The sequence below is a fragment of the Pseudophryne corroboree genome, chromosome 7, assembly GCF_028390025.1.
Source record: "Pseudophryne corroboree isolate aPseCor3 chromosome 7, aPseCor3.hap2, whole genome shotgun sequence".
Classification (NCBI taxonomy): Eukaryota; Metazoa; Chordata; class Amphibia; order Anura; family Myobatrachidae; genus Pseudophryne; species Pseudophryne corroboree.
The window spans coordinates 225,181,105-225,200,550 of NC_086450.1; the positions used below are offsets into that span (position 1 = coordinate 225,181,105).

Genomic DNA, 19,446 nt, shown 5'->3' on the forward strand with positions numbered 1-19,446 from the left:
TGGGTGAAAATAAAAGTTATGTGTTTTTCTACATAGTTAAGAGTGCCCTTTTCTACAATATCCTATTTTCTCTAATGTCCTAAGTGGATGCTGGGACTCCGTAAGGACCATGGGGAATAGCGGCTCCGCAGGAGACTGGGCACAACTAAAAGAAAGCTTTAGACTACTGGTGTGCACTGGCTCCTCACACTATGACTCTCCTTCAGACCTCAGTTAGATTCTTGTGCCCGGCTGAGCTGGATGCACACTAGGGGCTCTCCTGAGCTCCTAGAAAGAAAGTATATTTAGGTTTTTTATTTTACAGTGAGATCTGCTGGCAACAGACTCACTGCAGCGAGGGACTAAGGGGAGAAGAAGCGAACCTACCTAACAGGTGGTAGTTTGGGCTTCTTAGGCTACTGGACACCATTAGCTCCAGAGGGATCGACCGCAGGACCCGACCTTGGTGTTCGTTCCCGGAGCCGCGCCGCCGCCCCCCTTACAGAGCCAGAAGCAAGAAGTGTTCCGGAAAATCGGCGGCAGAAGACTTCTGTCTTCAACAAGGTAGCGCACAGCACTGCAGCTGTGCGCCATTGCTCCTCATGCACACCTCACACTCCGGTCACTGATGGGTGCAGGGCGCTGGGGGGGGGGCGCCCTGAGGGCAATATAAGACACCTTGGCTGGCAAATCATCACAATATATAGTCCCAGGCCTATATATGTGATAAATTACCCCTGCCAGAATCCATGAAAAAGCGGGAGAAAATTCAGCCGAAAAAGGGGCGGGGCTATCTCCCTCAGCACACTGGCGCCATTTTATCTTCACAGTGCAGCTGGAAGATAGCTCCCCAGGCTCTCCCCTGTAGTTTTCAGGCTCAAAGGGTTAAAAAGAGAGGGGGGGCACTAAATTTAGGCGCAATATATGTATACAAGCAGCTATTGGGGGGAAAAATCACTCAGTTATAGTGTTAATCCCTGCATTATATAGCGCTCTGGTGTGTGCTGGCATACTCTCTCTCTGTCTCCCCAAAGGACTTTGTGGGGTCCTGTCCTCAGTCAGAGCATTCCCTGTGTGTGTGCGGTGTGTCGGTACGGCTGTGTCGACATGTTGGATGAGGAAGGTTACGTGGAGACGGAGCAGAGGCCGATAAATGGGATGTCGCCCCCTGTGGGGCCGACACCGGAGTGGATGGATAGGTGGAAGGTATTAACCGACAATGTCAACTCCTTACATAAAAGGCTGGATGACGTAACAGCTGTGGGACAGCCGGCTTCTCAGCCCGCGCCTGCCCAGGCGGCTCAAAGGCCATCAGGGGCTCAAAAAACGCCCGTTACCTCAGATGGCAGACACAGATGTCGACACGGAGTCTGACTCCAGTGTCGACGAGGTTGAGATATATATACACAATCCACTAGGAACATCCGTTGCATGATCTCGGCAATAAAAAATGTGTTACACATTTCTGACATGAACCCAAGTACCACATAAAAGGGGTTTTATTTTTGGGGAGAAAAAGCAGCCAGTGTTTTGTTCCCCCATCAGATGAGTGAATGAAGTGTGTAAAGAAGCGTGGGTTCCCCTGATAAGAAATTGGTAATTTCTAAAAAGTTACTGATGGCGTACCCTTTCCTGACAGAGGATAGGTCACGTTGGGAGATATCCCCTAGGGTGGATAAGGCGCTCACACGTTTGTCAAAAAAGGTGGCACAGCCGTCTTTGGATACGGCCACCTTGAAGGAGCCTGCTGATAAAAAGCAGGAGGCTATCCTGAAGTCTGTATATACGCACTCAGGTACTATACTGAGATCTGCAATTGCCTCAGCATAAATAGTGCTGCTGCAGCGTGGTCTGATACCCTGTCAGATAATATTAATACCCTAGACAGGGATAATATTTTGCTAACATAGAGCATATTAAAGACGTTGTCTTATATGAAGGATGCACAGAGGGATATTTGCCGGCTGGCATCCAGAATTAATGCAATGTCCATTCTGCCAGGAGGGTATTAGAGACCCGGCAGTGGACAGGTGATGCTGCCTTTAAAAGGCACATGGAGATTCTGCCTTATAAGGGTGAGGAATTGTTTGGGGATGGTCTCTGGGACCTCGTATCCACAGCAACAGCTGGGAAAAAAATTTTTTACCTCAGGTTTCCTCACAGCCTAAGAAAGCACCGTATTTTCAGGTACAGTCCTTTCGGCTTCAGAAAAGCAAGCGGGTCAAAGGCGCTTCCTTTCTGCAGAGAGACAAGGGAAGAAGGAAAAAGCTGCACCAGACAGCCAGTTCCCAGGATCAAAAATCTTCCCCCGCTTCCTCTGAGTCCACCGCATGACGCTGGGGCTCCACAGGTGGAGACAGGTGCGGTGGGGGCGCGTCTCGGGAACTTCAGGGACCAGTGGGCTTGCCCACAGGTGGTTCCCTAGGTTCTGCAAGTAGTATCACAGGGATACAGGCTGGAGTTTGAGGCGACTCCCCCTCGCCGTTACCTCACATCAGCCTTGCCTGCTGCCCTCGGAGAAAGGTAGTACTGGCGGCAATTCACAAGCTGTACTTCCAGCAGGTGAAATCAAGGTACCCCTCCTTCAACAAGGCCGGGGTTACTATTCCAAAATGTTGTGGTACCAAAACCAGACGGTTCGGTGAGACCCATTCTAAAATTTAAATCCTTGAACACTTATATACGAAGGTTCAAGTTCAAAATGGAATCGCTCAGGGCGATTATTGCAAGCCTGGAGAATTTCAGGGTATCACTGGACATCAAGGATGCTTACCTGCATGTCCCTATTTACCCTCTTCACGAGGAGTACCTCAAAATTGTGGTACAGGATTGTCATTACCAATTCCAGACGTTGCCGTTGGTCTGTCCCCGGCACCGAGGGTATTTACCAAGGTAATGGCCGAAGTACTTATCCCGTACTTGGATGATCTCCTTATAAAGGCGAGGTCCAGGGAGCAGTTGTTCGTCAGAGTAGCACTATCTCGGGAAGTGCTACAACAGCACGGCTGGATTCTGAGTATTCCAAAGTCGCAGCTGGTTCCTACGACGCGTCTACTGTTCCTGGGTATGGTTCTGGACACAGAACAGGATAAAAAGGGTTTCTCCCGAAGGAGAAGTCCAAGGAGTTGGCGTCTCTAGACAGAGACTTCCTACTACATATACAGGTGTCGGTGCATCAATGCACGCGAGCCCTGGGAAAGATGATAGCTTCTTACGAAGAAATTCCATTCGCTAGGTCCCATGCAAGGATCTTCCAGTGGGATCTGTTGGACAAGTGGTCCGGGTCGCATCTTCAGATGCATCGGCAGATAACCCTGTCTCCAAGGGCCAGGGTGTCGCTGTGGTGGTGGCTGCAGAGTGCTCATCTTCTAGGGGGCCGCAGATTCGGCATACAGGACTGGGTCCTGGTGACCACGGATGCCTGCCTTCGAGGCTGGGGGGCAGTCACACAGAGAAGAAACTTCCAAGGCCTATGGAAAAGTCAGGAGACTTCCTACACATAAATGTTCTGGAACTAAGGGCCATTTACAATGCCCTAAGTCAGGCTAGACCCCTGCTTCAACACCGGCCGGTGCTGATCCAGTCAGACAACATCACGGCGGTCGCTCATGTAAACCGACAGGGCGGCACAAGAAGCAGGATGGCGATGGCAGAAGCCACAAGGATTCTCCGATGGGCGGAAAATCATGTGTTAGCACTGTCAGCAGTGTTCATTCCCGGAGTGGACAACTGAGAAGCAGACTTTCTCAGCAGACACGACCTCCACCCGGGAGAGTGGGGACTTCATCCAGAAGTCTTCCAAATGATTGCACACCGTTGGGAAAGGCCACAGGTGGACATGATGGCGTCCCGCCTCAACAAAAAGCTACAAAGATATTGCGCCAGGTCAAGGACCCTCAGGCGATAGCTGTGGACGCTCTGGTAACACCGTGGGTGTACCAGTTGGTGTATGTGTTCCCTTCTCTGCCTCTCTTACCCAGGGTAATGAGAATAATAAGAAGGAGAGGAGTAAGAACTATACTCATTGTTCCGGATTGGCCAAGAAGAGCTTGGTACCCAGAACTCCAAGAGATGATCTCAGAGGACCCATGGCCTCTGCCGTTCAGACAGGACCTGCTGCAGCAGGGGGCCTGTCTGTTCCAAGACGTACCGCGGCTGCGTTTGACGGCATGGCGGTTGAACGCCGGATCCTGAAGGAAAAGGGCATTCCGGAGGAAGTTATCCCTATGCTAATTAAAGCTAGGAAAGAAGTGAACGCAAACCATTATCACCGCATATGGCGGAAATATGTTGCGTGCTGTGAGGCCAGGAAGGCCCCAAAGGAGGAATTTCAGCTAGGTCGATTTCTGCACTTCCTACAGTCAGAGGTGACTATGGGCCTAAGATTGGGTTCCATTAAGGTCCAGATTTCGGCTCTATCGATTTTCTTCCAAAATAGAACTGGCTTCACTGCCTGAAGTTCAGACTTTTGTTAAGGGAGTGCTGCATAGTCAGCCCCCGTTTGTGCCTCCAGTGGCACCGTGGGATCTCAACGTGGTGTTGGATTTCCTGAAGTCGCATTGGGTTGAGCCACTTAAATCCGTGGAGCTACAATACCTCAGGTGGAAAGTGGTCATGCTGTGGGCCTTGGCGTCGGCCAGGCGTGTATCAGAATTGGCGGCTTTGTCATGCAAAAGCCCTTATCTGTATTTTATATGGATAAGGCGGAATTGAGGACTCGTTCCCAATTCCTTCCTAAGGTGGTATCAGTTTTTCATGTGAACCAACCTATTGTGGTGCCTGCGGCTACTTGGGACTTGGAGGATTCCAAGTTACTGGACGTAGTCAGGGCCCTGAAAAGTATATGTTTCCAGGACGGCTGGAGTCAGGAAAACTGACTCGCTATTTATCCTGTATGCACCCAACAAGCTGGGTGCTCCTGCTTCTAAGCAGACTATTGCTCGCTGGATCTGTAGCACGATTCAACTTGCACATTCTGCGGCTGGACTGCCGCACCCTAAATCTGTAAAAGCCCATTCCACGAGGAAGGTGGGCTCTTCTTGGGCGGCTGCCCGAGGGGTCTCGGCTCTACAACTTTGCCGAGCAGCTACTTGGTCGGGGTCAAACACGTTTGCTAAATTCTACAAGTTTGACACCCTTGCTGAGGAGGACCTAGAGTTTGCCCATTCGGTGCTGCAGAGTCATCCGCACTCTCCCGCCCGTTTGAGAGCTTTGGTATAATCCCCATGGTCCTTACGGAGTCCCAGCATCCACTTAGGACGTTAGACAAAATAAGAATTTACTCACCGGTAATTCTATTTCTCGTAGTCCGTAGTGGATGCTGGGCGCCCATCCCAAGTGCGGATTGTCTGTAATACTTGTATATAGTTATTGCCTAACTAAAGGGTTATTGTTGAGCCATCGGTTGAGAGGCTCAGTTGTTATCATACTGTTAACTGGGTATTGTATCACGAGTTATACGGTGTGATTGGTGTGGCTGGTATGAGTCTTACCCGGGATTCAAAATCCTTCCTTATTGTGTCAGCTCTTCCGGGCATAGTATCCTAACTGAGGTCTGGAGGAGGGTCATAGTGGGAGGAGCCAGTGCACACCAGTAGTCTAATGCTTTCTTTTAGTTGTGCCCAGTCTCCTGCGGAGCCGCTATTCCCCATGGTCCTTACGGAGTCCCAGCATCCACTACGGACTACGAGAAATAGAATTACCGGTGAGTAAATTCTTATTTTTCCTGGACCAGTATGGATCAGCTTTAAAGGAGCACCACTTTTTATTGAGTATGGGAGTGTGCAAGTGTTTCTATACACACATATATATATATATATATATATTGTTTGCATTAATATTATGCTCATATTACATTGTATGCCAGAGGTATGTGCTTCCGTTGGAGCAATGCTGATATGAGAATATGAGATATACCCTTTAACTCCTGTTTGAGGTATTCAGAATTTAATTGTTTCTGTAGTTTAGCTGATCAGTGATATGATATAGTCCCTACTGGTCCACACATGTGCGCTGATGTTGCTTGGTCATGGTAGCTGCATTATAATGTGTTTGCATTCCACAGGAGGAGCTCAGTTTAGGTGCACCTGTACCACTTGTTGTTCAGTACACCTCTGCCTGACTAATTACATGACCATGGCCTTGCAGTCCAAGTTGGTGCACATACAGTTTGGCCCCTTTTTGCAGACGGTTCTGGTGGTATAAATAGAGAGGTCCATCAGACAGTGCTGCAATCTCTGCCTGTTCTGCTGTAATTGTGCTGTATTGTTACCTATTTACAAATGTTCTGAGGAATCAAAATGCCAGCTCTGACTTTATGAATAAATGACATTTTACAATGTCAGGTCAGTACCTCTCCTCCATCTAATGCAGGGGTTCCCAAACGTGGTCCTAAAGTACCCCTAACGGTCCAGGTTTTAAGTTTATCCATGCTTGGCCACAGGTGACTTAATTAGCACCTCGTTCACTTTGATTTAACCATCTGTGCTGAGCCATGGATATACCTAAAACCTGGATCATTGGGGTACTTTGAGGATCATGTTTGGAAACCACTGACCTAATGGAATAACATGGAAATCTCTAAAAACTGGTACAGGGCATGTGTTATGCGGTGCATGCACAGAGGTGCTGTGGTGGTTGACATGCACAGTATCAGAAATGTTTTTGAAAAGTGATGGGCATTTCTGTGCAGTGATTGGGAGGTGGCTATTAATGTACAGAAAAATGGTATCTTATATGGGCATGTTATGTGTGTGCAGCGGTTGTGTCGCTAAAGTGTTTTCCTACACAGACACTTCATCACTCACATTGGAGGCAATACTCAGATGGGAAATCTGCAACTGCAGTAGGGCTGGTGCATGTTTCAATGGTGTGACCAATGGTGGCTCTGAGGACTGTGTCTATAGATGAAGAAAGTTGGCATCTCAGTCCTTGCACATTTGGTTGTACACTTGTACACATGGGAAGGGCTTTGTAGCGGTATTTGCATAAAGCCACAGATGCGTGACTGCCAAAAGAAGCAAGTGCGACTACTGATGAATCAGCCCCTGTGTGTGTTCTCCTGTTCTTTTTGTTGTACCAAGGAAATAAACACACACACACATATACACATAAAACAAAAGAGGACTACTATGTAACAATGTACACACATTTTCGGTTGTTTACTTCACTATTTAGCACATTGTCCTCTTTTGTTATTTCTATATTTAGATTCTGGTATATTTAGGATGATAGCCACCCTTTTTAAAGAAGTGACGGTGTTCACATTTATTTTATCTGATTTTCATTTTTGGAATTTCTATATTATCTGTGTATGGATTTGTTTCAATAATTAACTTATTGGAGATATAATTGAGCATTTAAATACCCAAGTATTTCTATTATTCAAACACACGTAAATACACACACATGGGGGTAAGTTTACTAAGATGGGAGTTCTATTTAAGATGGGATGTTGCCCATAGCAACCAATCAGATTCCAGGTATTATGTTCTAGAAGGTACTAGATAACTGAGAAGTGGAATCTGATTGGTTGCTATGGGCAACATACCATCTTAAATAGAACTCCCATCTTAGTAAATTTACCCCATAGACTCATTTATAAATATATATACAGCAATGGTCACACCTCCAAATCAGTAGCCACACCCTGCCATTCTGGTCACACCCCCTGCGGCGGCAGACAATAAGACCTACAGACATTTCAGCTCCAGGCACATGAGGACCTTAATCTGGCACTGACAAAGATGCCACCTCCCTTTATTGCCCACAAACAGGGCCTGACTGTCAATCATTTATCGCAGCACATGCCTAGTGTGACTTAAATCAGTGTCAAAAAAATTGTTCCACAGTCAGATCCTCCATTAGGTAACCTAAGATTTATAGCCCAGATTACATTAATATGGTTTTATGTGTTTTTAGATCTGACCTGTTTTTTTCCGGAGAGGATGGGTGGTCAAAAAGCAGAGGGGTTAGGGGGTGTCAAGCCATTATGTTACCAATGGACTAATGGCTTCCTAATCAAACTCTGGCAGAAGCAGTTGGATCACTTCACACCCCAAACATAACACATGCAGCGCCCCACATGCAGTATATTTCTCTCTTACCAACATATCAAACATCCATAATTGGAGGTAAGCATTTCAATAAGTCAATTGTGTCAAAATTTCAACGTACAAGTATAGTGTGCAAATTGTAATTCTGGTATGGCAACTGTATAATTGCACTTTTGCTTTACTATAGGCTTATGAAACAGTAAATATCAGCATCAGTTTATTAGACAGATGACTAAAAAAATTAATAATCAAGCTGTACAGTACTTTGTTTCCTATAGAAGTGCCTGTGGATCATATCGATGGGCAGTTGGTGAGACCCAGCAGCTGTGCAATTCCTTACAAAACCAGAAATAGACCCTCAAAATAAGCTCCATTGAGCCTGCGATAACTGTCCATTTAAGATGTGCACTTGATTCGTTGTCCAGCTTTTAATTTGGATTTTATTAAAAACAAAATTGACAAAAAAAGCTAAAATCACATAATGTGGGCCTTTTTATGTTCGTAGAGTATTATTAACCTCAATAACATTAATTTTAAATAATTTCCATTCAATTTTGACCACCTCACAGCACACAATATTGTTTTCCCTATTAGTCCAAGGCTGCAGTGAGCTGACTAGTTACTAAGCGACAGAGAAGTGGCACAAACACATGGCACAGCTACTCAGTAATGGCAGAACAGAAAGATAGTGCAAGATGGAATTGTCCTTGGGCCCTCCTACCCACCCTTATGTTGGATAGTAAAAAGGACATGCCCACTTTAACAAACCAAGCACTTCAGTGACAGGGACTTCTACTTTTGTGCTGAAGTGCTTGGTTTGTTTATGCCCCCACAAAAAAAGCTATTGGCTTAAGGTAACATCTCTAAAGTGGCAAGATGTCATCATCACTGGCATCCTCACCCTCATCAGTGTGTACATCATCCTCACACACTATTAATTCATCCCTGCTAGAATGCATTATTACAGAATTCACTGTACTTTGATGTAATTGCCAAGAAATGTCTTGCTCATGGACTTTCCAGTTTATATTTATGAAAATCATCTTTTCCACATTTTGAGGAAATAGCCTCCTATGCCACTATTCAATCACAAGTTTACCGGCTGTACTGAAAACTATCTCAGAGTAAACACTGGGGGGTGGTCAGCTTAAGTAATGCAAACCAGTTTGTACAAAGGCATCCAATTGCCTATTTTCCATTCTAGTACTTGAAGGTACTCTGTGACATGCCTATTTGTATGGTGTCATGAAAATAATTCTCCACTATTCTTTGTATGTTGACCATATCAAGTGGAGTTATGATAGAAGCATTACTAATGTTGGGCAAGTCTTTTAGACCCAACCAGATGACAAAATGTTGTGTTGACTTATTTGCATTACCACTGGGTCTTTTGGGAAAGATGAGATTTCCTGGCTGCTGCCAAAGAAACTGAAGGAGGTGATGTCATAGTGCAATGTGGCACTTGAGCTGCCAACTTGCTCACCATGGGCTCTTTGAATCTCTTAAAATTTGTGTCAGTTGGAAAGACACAGCAAATGACTTAAACCTAGAATCAAGCACGGTTGCCAAAATGTAGTGATCTGATTTCAAGAGATTGACAACCCTTGGATTCTGGTGAAGCAAATGAAGGACTTGATCTAAAAGTCTAGCATACTCTGTGGATTCGCTTTGTTTCATCTCCTCCTTCAATATCTCCAGCTGATTTTCCAAATGTCTAATTAGGGGAATCACCTGACTCAAGCTAGCACCGTCGGAATTCACTTCACAGTCAGCAACTTTGAAGGGTTTGATCACCTTGCACAAGACAGAAAGTACTCTCTACTGCTCTGGGCTAAGGTACACTTCCCCTCCTCTCCAATTGTCATGGCTTGTTGTATAGCTATGGATGACTTTTTGCTGTTCCTTCATCCATTGAAGCATATAAAGGGTGGAGTTACACCTTGTTACAAGGGCCACAGACAGAATCTCCTGTACACCCCTATCATTTAAAAAAAAACTGTTTACCACCAAATTGATCATGTGAGCAAAACAGGTGATATATTTACCCAGCTGTAATGCTTTTGCCAATATTTGTGGCATTATCAGAAATCACAAATCCTGAGGAGAGTCCAAGTGGGGTAATCTTATTGAAGACGGTGATACACATAATAGCCTGCCTCAGAATGAGTTGGTATTATTTGTTAGATACTGCTTCAGCTGCTTCTGAAGGTAATTCACCAACTCAGTGGGCTGTCACAGTCATGTAATCTTTAGTTTGCCCACTACCGCTTGTCCACATATACAGTAAGTTTATTGTTTTTCTTCACTGAGCACAGTGCACTTTATTTATAAATGTATACTTGCTGTAGTAGGTGCTGTTTCTCATTTGCTATTTAAAAAAAGGAGATTTATCGTAATAACTTACCATTGTTAAATCTCTTTCTGCGAGGTACACACTGCACAGGGATAACATCAGGGGGTGTAGTGTAGGATCTTGATCCGAGGCACCAACAGGCTAAAAGCTTTGACTGTTCCCAAGATGCTCAGCGACGCCTCCTCTATTACCTCGCCTCCGTGCACAGGAGCTCAGTTTTGTTAAACAGTCCAATGCAGTAGCAGGTAAAAGAGATGACAACCGTTAGTAGCCAGGTACACCACATTCTCACGACAGGAGAAGGTATCAGCGGCTAATGCCATACAAACCCAAAGAAGCTAAGTGCGTCAGGGTGGGCGCCCTGTGGAACCCAGTGTACCTCGCAGAAAGAGATTTAACAATGGTAAGTTTTTACCATAAATCTCTTTTTCTGCAGCGGGGTACACTGGGTTCCACAGGGATAACATCGGGGATGTCCTAAAGCAGTTCCTAATGGGAGGGGACGCACTATAGCGGGCACAAGAATCCGGTGTCCAAAGGAAGCATCCTGGGAGGCAGAAGTATCAAAGGCATTGAACCTTATGAACGTGTTCACTGAGGGCCACGTAGCCACTTTGCACAATTGTTCAAGGGTTGCACCACGGCGGGCCGCCCAAGAAGGTCCAACTGACCAAGTAGAATGGCGTTGATGGTAGCAGGAGCTGGAATACCATCCTGTACATAAGCTTGTGCAATCACCATTCTAATCCATCTGGCCAGGGTCTGCTTATTCGCAGGCCAGCCACGTTTGTGAAAACCAAAAAGTACAAAGAGAGAATCAGACTTCCTAACGGAGGCTGTCCTCTTCACAAAGATACGGAGAGCCCGTACCATATCCAAAGATCGTTCATTGGAGGACAAATCAGGAGAGATAAAGGCCGGTACCACAATCTCTTGATTAAGGTGGAAAGAAGACACCACCTTAGGTAGATAACCAGGGCGTGTCCGAAGAACCGCCCGATCCCGGTGAAAAATCAGAAAAGGTGACCGACAGGATAAGGTACCCAAATCTGAAACACGTCTAGCAGAGGCAATAGCCAGCAGAAACAAAACCTTAAGAGTAAGCCACTTAAGGTCCGCAGATCCAGGAGGTTCAAACGGAGACTCTAACAAGGCCTCCAGGGCCACCGACAAATCCCAAGGGGCCACAGGTGGGACATAGGGAGGTTCGAATCCATAACACACCCTGAGTGAATGTGTGAACATCAGGCAGAGTCGCAATTTTTCTCTGAAACCATATCGACAAAGGCAGAACTATGAACCTTGATGGAGGCCAGATGAAGGCCTAGGTCCAGGCCCCGTTGCAGGAAGGCCAAAAGTTTGGCCGTACTAAACTTGTAAGCGTCATGATTGTTAGATGCGCACCAAGCAAAGTAAGAATACCAGACCCTATGATAAATCCGAGCCGAAGCCGGCTTACGGGCCTTCAACATGGTTTGAATGACTGCCTCAGAAAATCCATTGGCACTCAGAACTGAAGCTTCAAGATCCACGCCGTCAAAGCCAGACGGGCCAAATCCTGGTATACACAAGGGCCCTAAACGAGGAGGTATGGACATTGCAGAAGTAGAAGAGGACGCTCTATCGAGAGACCCTGTAGGTCTGAGAACCAACGCCGTCTGGGCCATGCTGGAGCGATCAGAAGTAGGATTCCTCCTTCTTGCTTGAACTTCCTTACTACCCTGGCAGAAGGGACACTGGAGGGAACACGTACGGCAGCCGAAAGTTCCATGAAATTGCTAGTGCGTCCACGAACGCTGCTTGAGGATCCCTTGACCTTGCTCCGAAGACCAGAACCTTGTGATTGTGTCGATAAGCGATCAGGTCTTCATCTGGTAGGCCCCACTTGTCCACTAGGAGTTGAAATACTTCTGGATGGAGGCTCTACTCTCCGGTGTGTACGTCCTGATGACTGAGGAAGTCCGCTTCCCAGTTTAGGACCCACGGAATGAACACTGCCGATATGGCTGGCAGATGGCATGCCGTCCACTGAAGAATCCTGGACACTTCCATCATTGCCATGTGGCTTTGAGTGCTGCCTTGATGATTTATGTACGCCCCCATGGTGGCGTTGTCCGACTGTACTTGAACAGGCCTGTTCTGTAAGGGATGCTGTGCCAGGTTTATAGCCTTGAACACCGCACGCAATTCCAGAATGTTTATCGGGAGGAGAGACTCCTCCCTGGTCCACCGACCCTGAAGAGAGTGTTGCTTCAACACCGCTCCCCAACCCCACAGACTGGCATCCGTCGTCAGAAGGACCCAGTTGGAGATACAGAAGGGACGACCCCTGCTCAATCGATGGTCCTGTAGCCACCAGCTCAGTGACAGCCGAACATCCAGAGACAAGGAGATCATGTGAGACCTGATCTGGTGAGGCAGGCCATCCCACTGGGCAAGAATCAGCTTCTGCAGAGGGCGGGATTGAAATTGAGCGTACTCTACCATGTCGAAAGCCGACACCATGAGGCCTAGTACTTGCATCGCTGAGTATATCGACGCTTGCAGGAGAGAGAGGAGCATCAAATTCTGTTCTGAAGGTTCAGGACCTTCTCCTGAGACAAGAACAACCACTGGTTGTGAGTGTCTAACAATGCCCCCAGGTGCACCATGCTCTGAGCAGGGACCAGGGAAGATTTTTTCCAGTTGATGAGCCACCCGTGGGCTTGCAGAAACTGGACCGTCAGATCCAGATGACGGAGGAGAATTTCTGGGGAATTCGCAAGGATCAGCAAGTCATCCAGATACGGTAGGATCCTGATACCCTGACGGCGGAGTAGGGCCGTCATTACCGCCATGACCTTTGTGAATACTCGCGGAGCCGTAATCAAGCCAAAAGGTAAGGCCCGAAATTGATAATGGAGGGTGCCAATAGCAAACCGCAGGTATTGCTGATGCGACATGGCAATAGGAATATGGAGGTAAGCATCCTGTATGTCCAGGGAGACCATATAGTCCCCGGGCTCCAAAGCCAAAACAATAGAGTGAAGAGTTTCCATTCGAAATTTGGAGACCCTCACAAATTTGTTCAAGGACTTGAGATTGAGAATGGGCCGGGAGGAACCATTCGGTTTCGGGACTAGGAACAGTACCCCTTACCTCTCTGAGCCAGAGGCACCGGCACTACCACTCCTGTGTCCAGGAGGGACTGTACCACCAAATGAAGAGTTTTTGCCTTCACCTGATCTGAAGGGATGTTTGCCAGGCAAAATTGATGAGGGGGACGATTCTTGAAGGATATGGCATAACGGTGAGTGACGACTTCCCTTACCCAGGCATCAGAAGTGGTCTTCAACCATACCTGAGTAAACCTTAGAAGTTGGTCTCCCAACCTGGGATCCCCCAGGGGGAGGCCCGCCCCATCATGCAGTAGGCTTTTCTGATTTGGAATCAGGCAGACGGGCAGCCCAGGCATGTTTAGGTTTGGGCTTAGTGGATTTGGAAGTGTGAGCCTGTTTTGGGTACGCCTGACCCTTTGCTTTACCTGTAGGTCAAAAGTAATGAAAAGAAGTACTCTTAACCTTCGGGACCGAAGGAGCAGTACTAGGTAGACATGCCATCTTAGCTGAAGCTAAGTCAACAACAATCTTGTTAAAGAGAGCACCTCCAGGGTTTTCTTAGAGTCCAGATCCACAGACCAGGACCGTAACCAGAGAATCCGGTGAGCCAGAATGGACATAGTAGAGGCCTTGGCCACCAGAACATCGGTATCAGAAGCCGCCTCCTTAATGTAATGAGAAGCTGTGACAATATACAAAAGAAATTGTCTAGCATTATCAGAAAAATTGGACGGCAGCTCTGCTTCCACCTCTAGAGCCCACGCTTCAATAGCTTCTGCAGCCCAATTAGCCACAATAGTGGGCCGATGCACAGCTCCCGCAAGGGTATAAATAGCCTTTATGCAACCCTCCACACGCTTATCCGTCGGTTCCTTCAAAGAGGTGACGGTAGTTACAGGCAGAGCAGAGGACACCACCAGCCGAGCTACTTGTGAACCCACCAGCGGTGGCATTTCCCAACTCTTACTTAACTAGCGAACCAGCATCTTCTTGTGAGGTGTGAATTTCTTTCCTGGGTTTTCCCAGGATTCCTGACGTAAGTCAACTAAGTAGTCAGAATGAGGTAAAACTAATTTGGTAACCTTCTGACGTTTGAATCTATCAGGTTTCTTAGCGGGAACAACAGGTTCTGGGTCATCATCAATTTGAAGAATCAGCCTGATAGCCTCTAATAGGTCAGGAACATACACCTGTGAAACAGATTCCCCATCAGAAGCATCGGGATCAGTGTCTGAAAGGTCAGTATACACGCCATCCTCATCAGACGAAGTGTCTGAAACATGGGTGGATTGGGAGGAAGTAATGGCCCGCTTAGAGGAACCCTTGGTCTTAGGCGGGCGAGGGTTAGGTTTCTGTTTGTTCAAAGACTGATTCAATTGCTGTAACTGAGTGGACAGAAGATCTGCCCATTAAGTGCTGGGACAATATGTGGCTGTACCGACATGTGAGGTCCCATAGGGGGCGTAAGTCTAGTGTATTTAGTAAAGTAGAGAAAGTAGCCTAAAGTGGGTCGTTATGTACCCCCATTGCTACAGACCTACTAGGGGGGGTAGGGAAACCCCAAAACCTGAACCCTCCGCTGCTATGTTTTCCTCTAATGTGTCTGTGACATCACCACCGCGTATTGCGGGATCAGCCACAGAACCGTCGCCCCTTGAAGCTGACATAATATGAGAGTGTGAACCACGGGCAACACAGTACAATATCAGCAGTATAATACCTGGCCAAGAACCCCCTGCACAGTGTGATAGCACAAACAGAGGATTCTGAGGTATACAGTCTGAGGTATACAGTGACTGAAAATCACAGAGAAAAATACACAATAAGTATATCCTGTGAAATACCTATATAAAATAATAACCCTGATGCACTTAGCCCCCCTCAGGGTACAGAATATAGGGATAACAATCTGAGTGAGATACACGAAGTAGAAATCACACAGCAGCTATATGCACACACACACACAGTCAACTGTACAATGAGGAAATTATGACAAACAATAAAACTGCACTGGACTAGCAATACTAAGTAATACTTATGTAAAGCTATAGGGACTTATAGATATATCAATGCACAGTAAAGACTGGATGTATATCACAGGCCCTGAAGTAATGACCTGTTTCTTAACTAACACTGTTTTAAAAGACATATAGAATACTTAAGTGTCCTGTAAAATGCACAGCGCTGATAATGCAGATGGCTTTACAGAGGAGACTTTGCCCATGCAGTCCCAGAATCAGCTCAGCATGTGTAATGGCGTCCCAACGCTTACAAGGAGTGAGGGAGAGAGAGATATGCACCTCCAGGGCGGGAACATTTACTCTAAATGGCGCCCTGGGGCTCGGGGAGGGACTACAGGTCAGAGCCTTATCCCCTTGCTGGACTTTACCACCGGGTACTGTGGGCCATAATAAAATGGTTTATGTAGAAATTCGACCTGTGCCCTTGCCCTGGTGGTCTAGTGGGGTCCCTGTACCAACACAGTGTCCACGCCAGTGCGCACGGCCCGCCTCCTGATGGCCGCGCCGGATCGCGATTTACAGCGGGTCCCACCTGGGGGACTCTCTTGCTACCTCCCTAGATGCGGCCATGTGATCCTGGAGAGCTGCGGTGAGTGTGTGTGTGTCTGACCTGAAGAACCGGAGCCCTCCGCTGTAAGTACCCGACAACCAGGGTGCGGGAGTATACAGCGCTGCCGGGGGAGGTGATGGAGCTGCAGCAGGAGATGTCAGAATGACATCTAGCACTAAGAGTGCCTCTGCTGCAGCCCTTGAAGTCTTCTATCTTCTTCTAAAAAGCTCTTTTCAGGGCTGCTGGAACAGCCCTGCCTGTTAGTGTCCTGCAGGCAAAAACTTACAAACTGAGCTCCTGTGCACGGAGGCAGGGTTATAGAGGAGGCGGCGCTGAGCATCTTGGGAACAGTCAAAGCTTTTAGCCTGTTAGTGCCTCGGATCAAGATCCTACTCTGCACCCCCCAATGTTATCCCTGTGGAACCCAGTGTACCCCGCTGCAGAAATTTTATATATATATATTTTTAAACTTGCAGCTCTGCTCAAACTGCGGGGATCACAGGGCTTATAAATGCATGTGAAGAAAGCACACTATAGTAAAGCACACTAGAGTAAAGCACTACGACCAGTATAAAAGATAGATAGATAGATAGATAGATATGTTTTTTTTTAAACTTACAGCACATTTCAAACTGTGTAGATCACAGAGATTATAGATGCTCATGAACAAAGCGCACTAACTAGTACAATTTACAGCAGAATACAGTGCAGAATACAGCATGCACCCTATATACAGTCACTTTATACAGCACAGCCACTTCTCAGTCCAGAGTCTCAGTACAGTCACTGCAGCAGAGTACAGCGCAGCTTTCAGCCGTGTGTCCCCTATACACAGTTACTTTATACAGCACAGCCACTTTTGAGGCCAGAGGCTCAGTACAGCCACTACAGCAATGGGGGTCATTCCGAGTTGATCGCTCGCTAGTAGTTTTTAGAAGCCGTGCAAACGCTATGCCGCCGCCCACTGGGAGCATATTTTAGCTTAGCAGAAGTGTGAACGGTTGTATCGCAGAGCGGCTACAAATTTTATTTGTGTAGTTTCAGAGTAGCTCAAAACCTACTCAGCACTTGCGATCACTTCAGACTATTCAGTTCCGGATTTGACGTCACAAACCCGCCCAGCGTTCGCCCAGCCACGCCTGCATTTCTCCTGGCACACCTGCGTTTTTCCACACACTCCCTGAAAACGGTCAGTTGCCACCCAGAAACGCCCACTTCAAGTCAATCACTCTGCGGCAAGCAGTACGACTGAAATGCATCGCTAGACCCTGTGTAAAACGACATCATTCGCTGTGCCCGTACATTGTGCGTGCGCATTGCGCCACATACGCATGCGCAGAACTGCCATTTTTTAGTCTGATCGCTGCACTGCAAACAAATGCAGCTAGCGATCAACTCGGAATGACCCCCCAATATACAGTAGCACAGCTTTCATTTCAATCCAGCTTTGAGGTCAATCCAATTAGATGTGACTTGGGTTCTGACAAACTTGGTTCTATGGCAAAAATTCACAGAAAAAAACCCAGCTGTCATAAATGTCATAAACAACCTATCGCCAGATGTCATATTGAGGCCTACAATTCAACTTTAACCTTTCTTAACTTAGCTACTGTAAATAAAATACACTGACAACATGAGTGGCGTTTAAGAATCCTTTATTGTAAACACCAAAGAAAAATTATGTAATGTGTGGGTTCTCAATTACAAAACCACCCAAAGCGCATTCACTTTTTGCCTAGCCTTGCCTTTTCCATAATCACCTCTTCTCCAACTCAACCTGGGTATGTTGCAAGACCACACCAAGGCCACCAGCCTAAGTGAGTCTCTAGATCATGAAACATACCATAACAATGACCTGGTACCCAGCTGGTTAGCACCAAGGTGCACTACCAGAACTGCTGGGGGCCCACGAGACACATCCCTCGACCACAACAAAGGCAACAGAGAGTCCCACATCACCTTATGATGACCAAGCCATCTAAACCAAGAAATCATTACAAATACCTCCATATCATGGGCCAAAGGGGATCACACTTCCCAAAACGCACTATCCAAATGGGACAACTATCTAAATGGACTCCTGTAATAGAAAGCAACAAAATAGGCTATCCACCAATGTAACACAGAGCACCCATCATTTCAGACACAGGGAGGAAAACGAGGGTAGGGAAAGGTAAGGGAATGACTTGATTTGAGGTGAAATCAATAAAAACCTGTCCGGAATCAAGGTCAATCAGATTCCGGGTTCAGGGGGAAAAATGGCTAATACCTCAGGACTCCCGCTGTCAACAATGATGAGCAACCAAAGCTCTCAAGTCGCAAAATAAAAACACATTGAAACAGAAAATAACATCCCTCACTATAGCTGAACCTAGGAAACATAATGCTTATGAGCCCCGGATTTCCTGCAACTAAGATCTTAAATCTCAGCAGCCGCGTTGGTGGTCACTCAGATGCAAAATTAATGAGTGCCATAACCACTTGGGACAAACCAAGGACATGGAGACACCGACGGAAATGCATCAGAACTTTTACAAGGGGAAGCATCACAATACAGCAACCATAACCTGGAACTATCCGAGAGGACAGCACTGTACCATTTTGCTAAAACTATGGGGCAGATCTGTGTACAGATGTAGCAACAATCATCTATCCTCCGTGTGGTATGTAGTGCAAAAAACTAGTTGCATTACGTTTCCCTGCGCCTTGTCGCAACGTGGCATATTCAGTTGCAAATTCACAATGCAATGAATTGTCACTGCAGGTGCAGTACTGGTGTTCATCCACCAGGTGTCACTTTTCATAATCACCATTGCACATGTGTGAATTCTCCATTGTAACGATGCTACTGAACACTATAAAGTAGCATGTTATATTATGGTGGATATACTGTAATATATGTTTAACAAGCCTTTCAACGATAACAGTTGTTTTATTACACACTGCAAATTTTGCTGTGATTATGCAGGGGCACTCATGATCACTCATGATATACTGTATATTTTACATTACAAATCTAATTTCTTTTTGCACACCGCGATTTGCACCGTGTTCTCAGACCTTGCAATTTCACTGTGGCAATTACGCAATAATACCATGCTTATATAGTACTGTATATGGCTGGGGCACATATGATCACTCACAGTAACTACAGTACCAGTACAAGCACAGAAAATGTTTTTTCGGCATTGAACTGATTGCGTGTATCTATGCCCCACTGGAAATGACACTGAACTGTATTGTATTGTATTGTATATCTGTGTACAAAGAAGCATCCATTGATTTTTTTCTAATTTTCCTAAAACAAGTTCTGTCATTCTTCATATACAGACTCAAATATGCACACAGACATACCAATCAGTTGTGAAAAAAGCTGTGGTTGCTACTTTTT

The 19,446-nt window shown here is 46.4% G+C and overlaps 1 long non-coding RNA gene across 1 annotated transcript in view; it reads left to right on the top strand.

The window, feature by feature from the left end:
- Positions 1-19,446, top strand: part of LOC134943546 (uncharacterized) — an 81,868-nt gene that overhangs the window by 61,495 nt on the left and 927 nt on the right. The window lies entirely within an intron of this gene.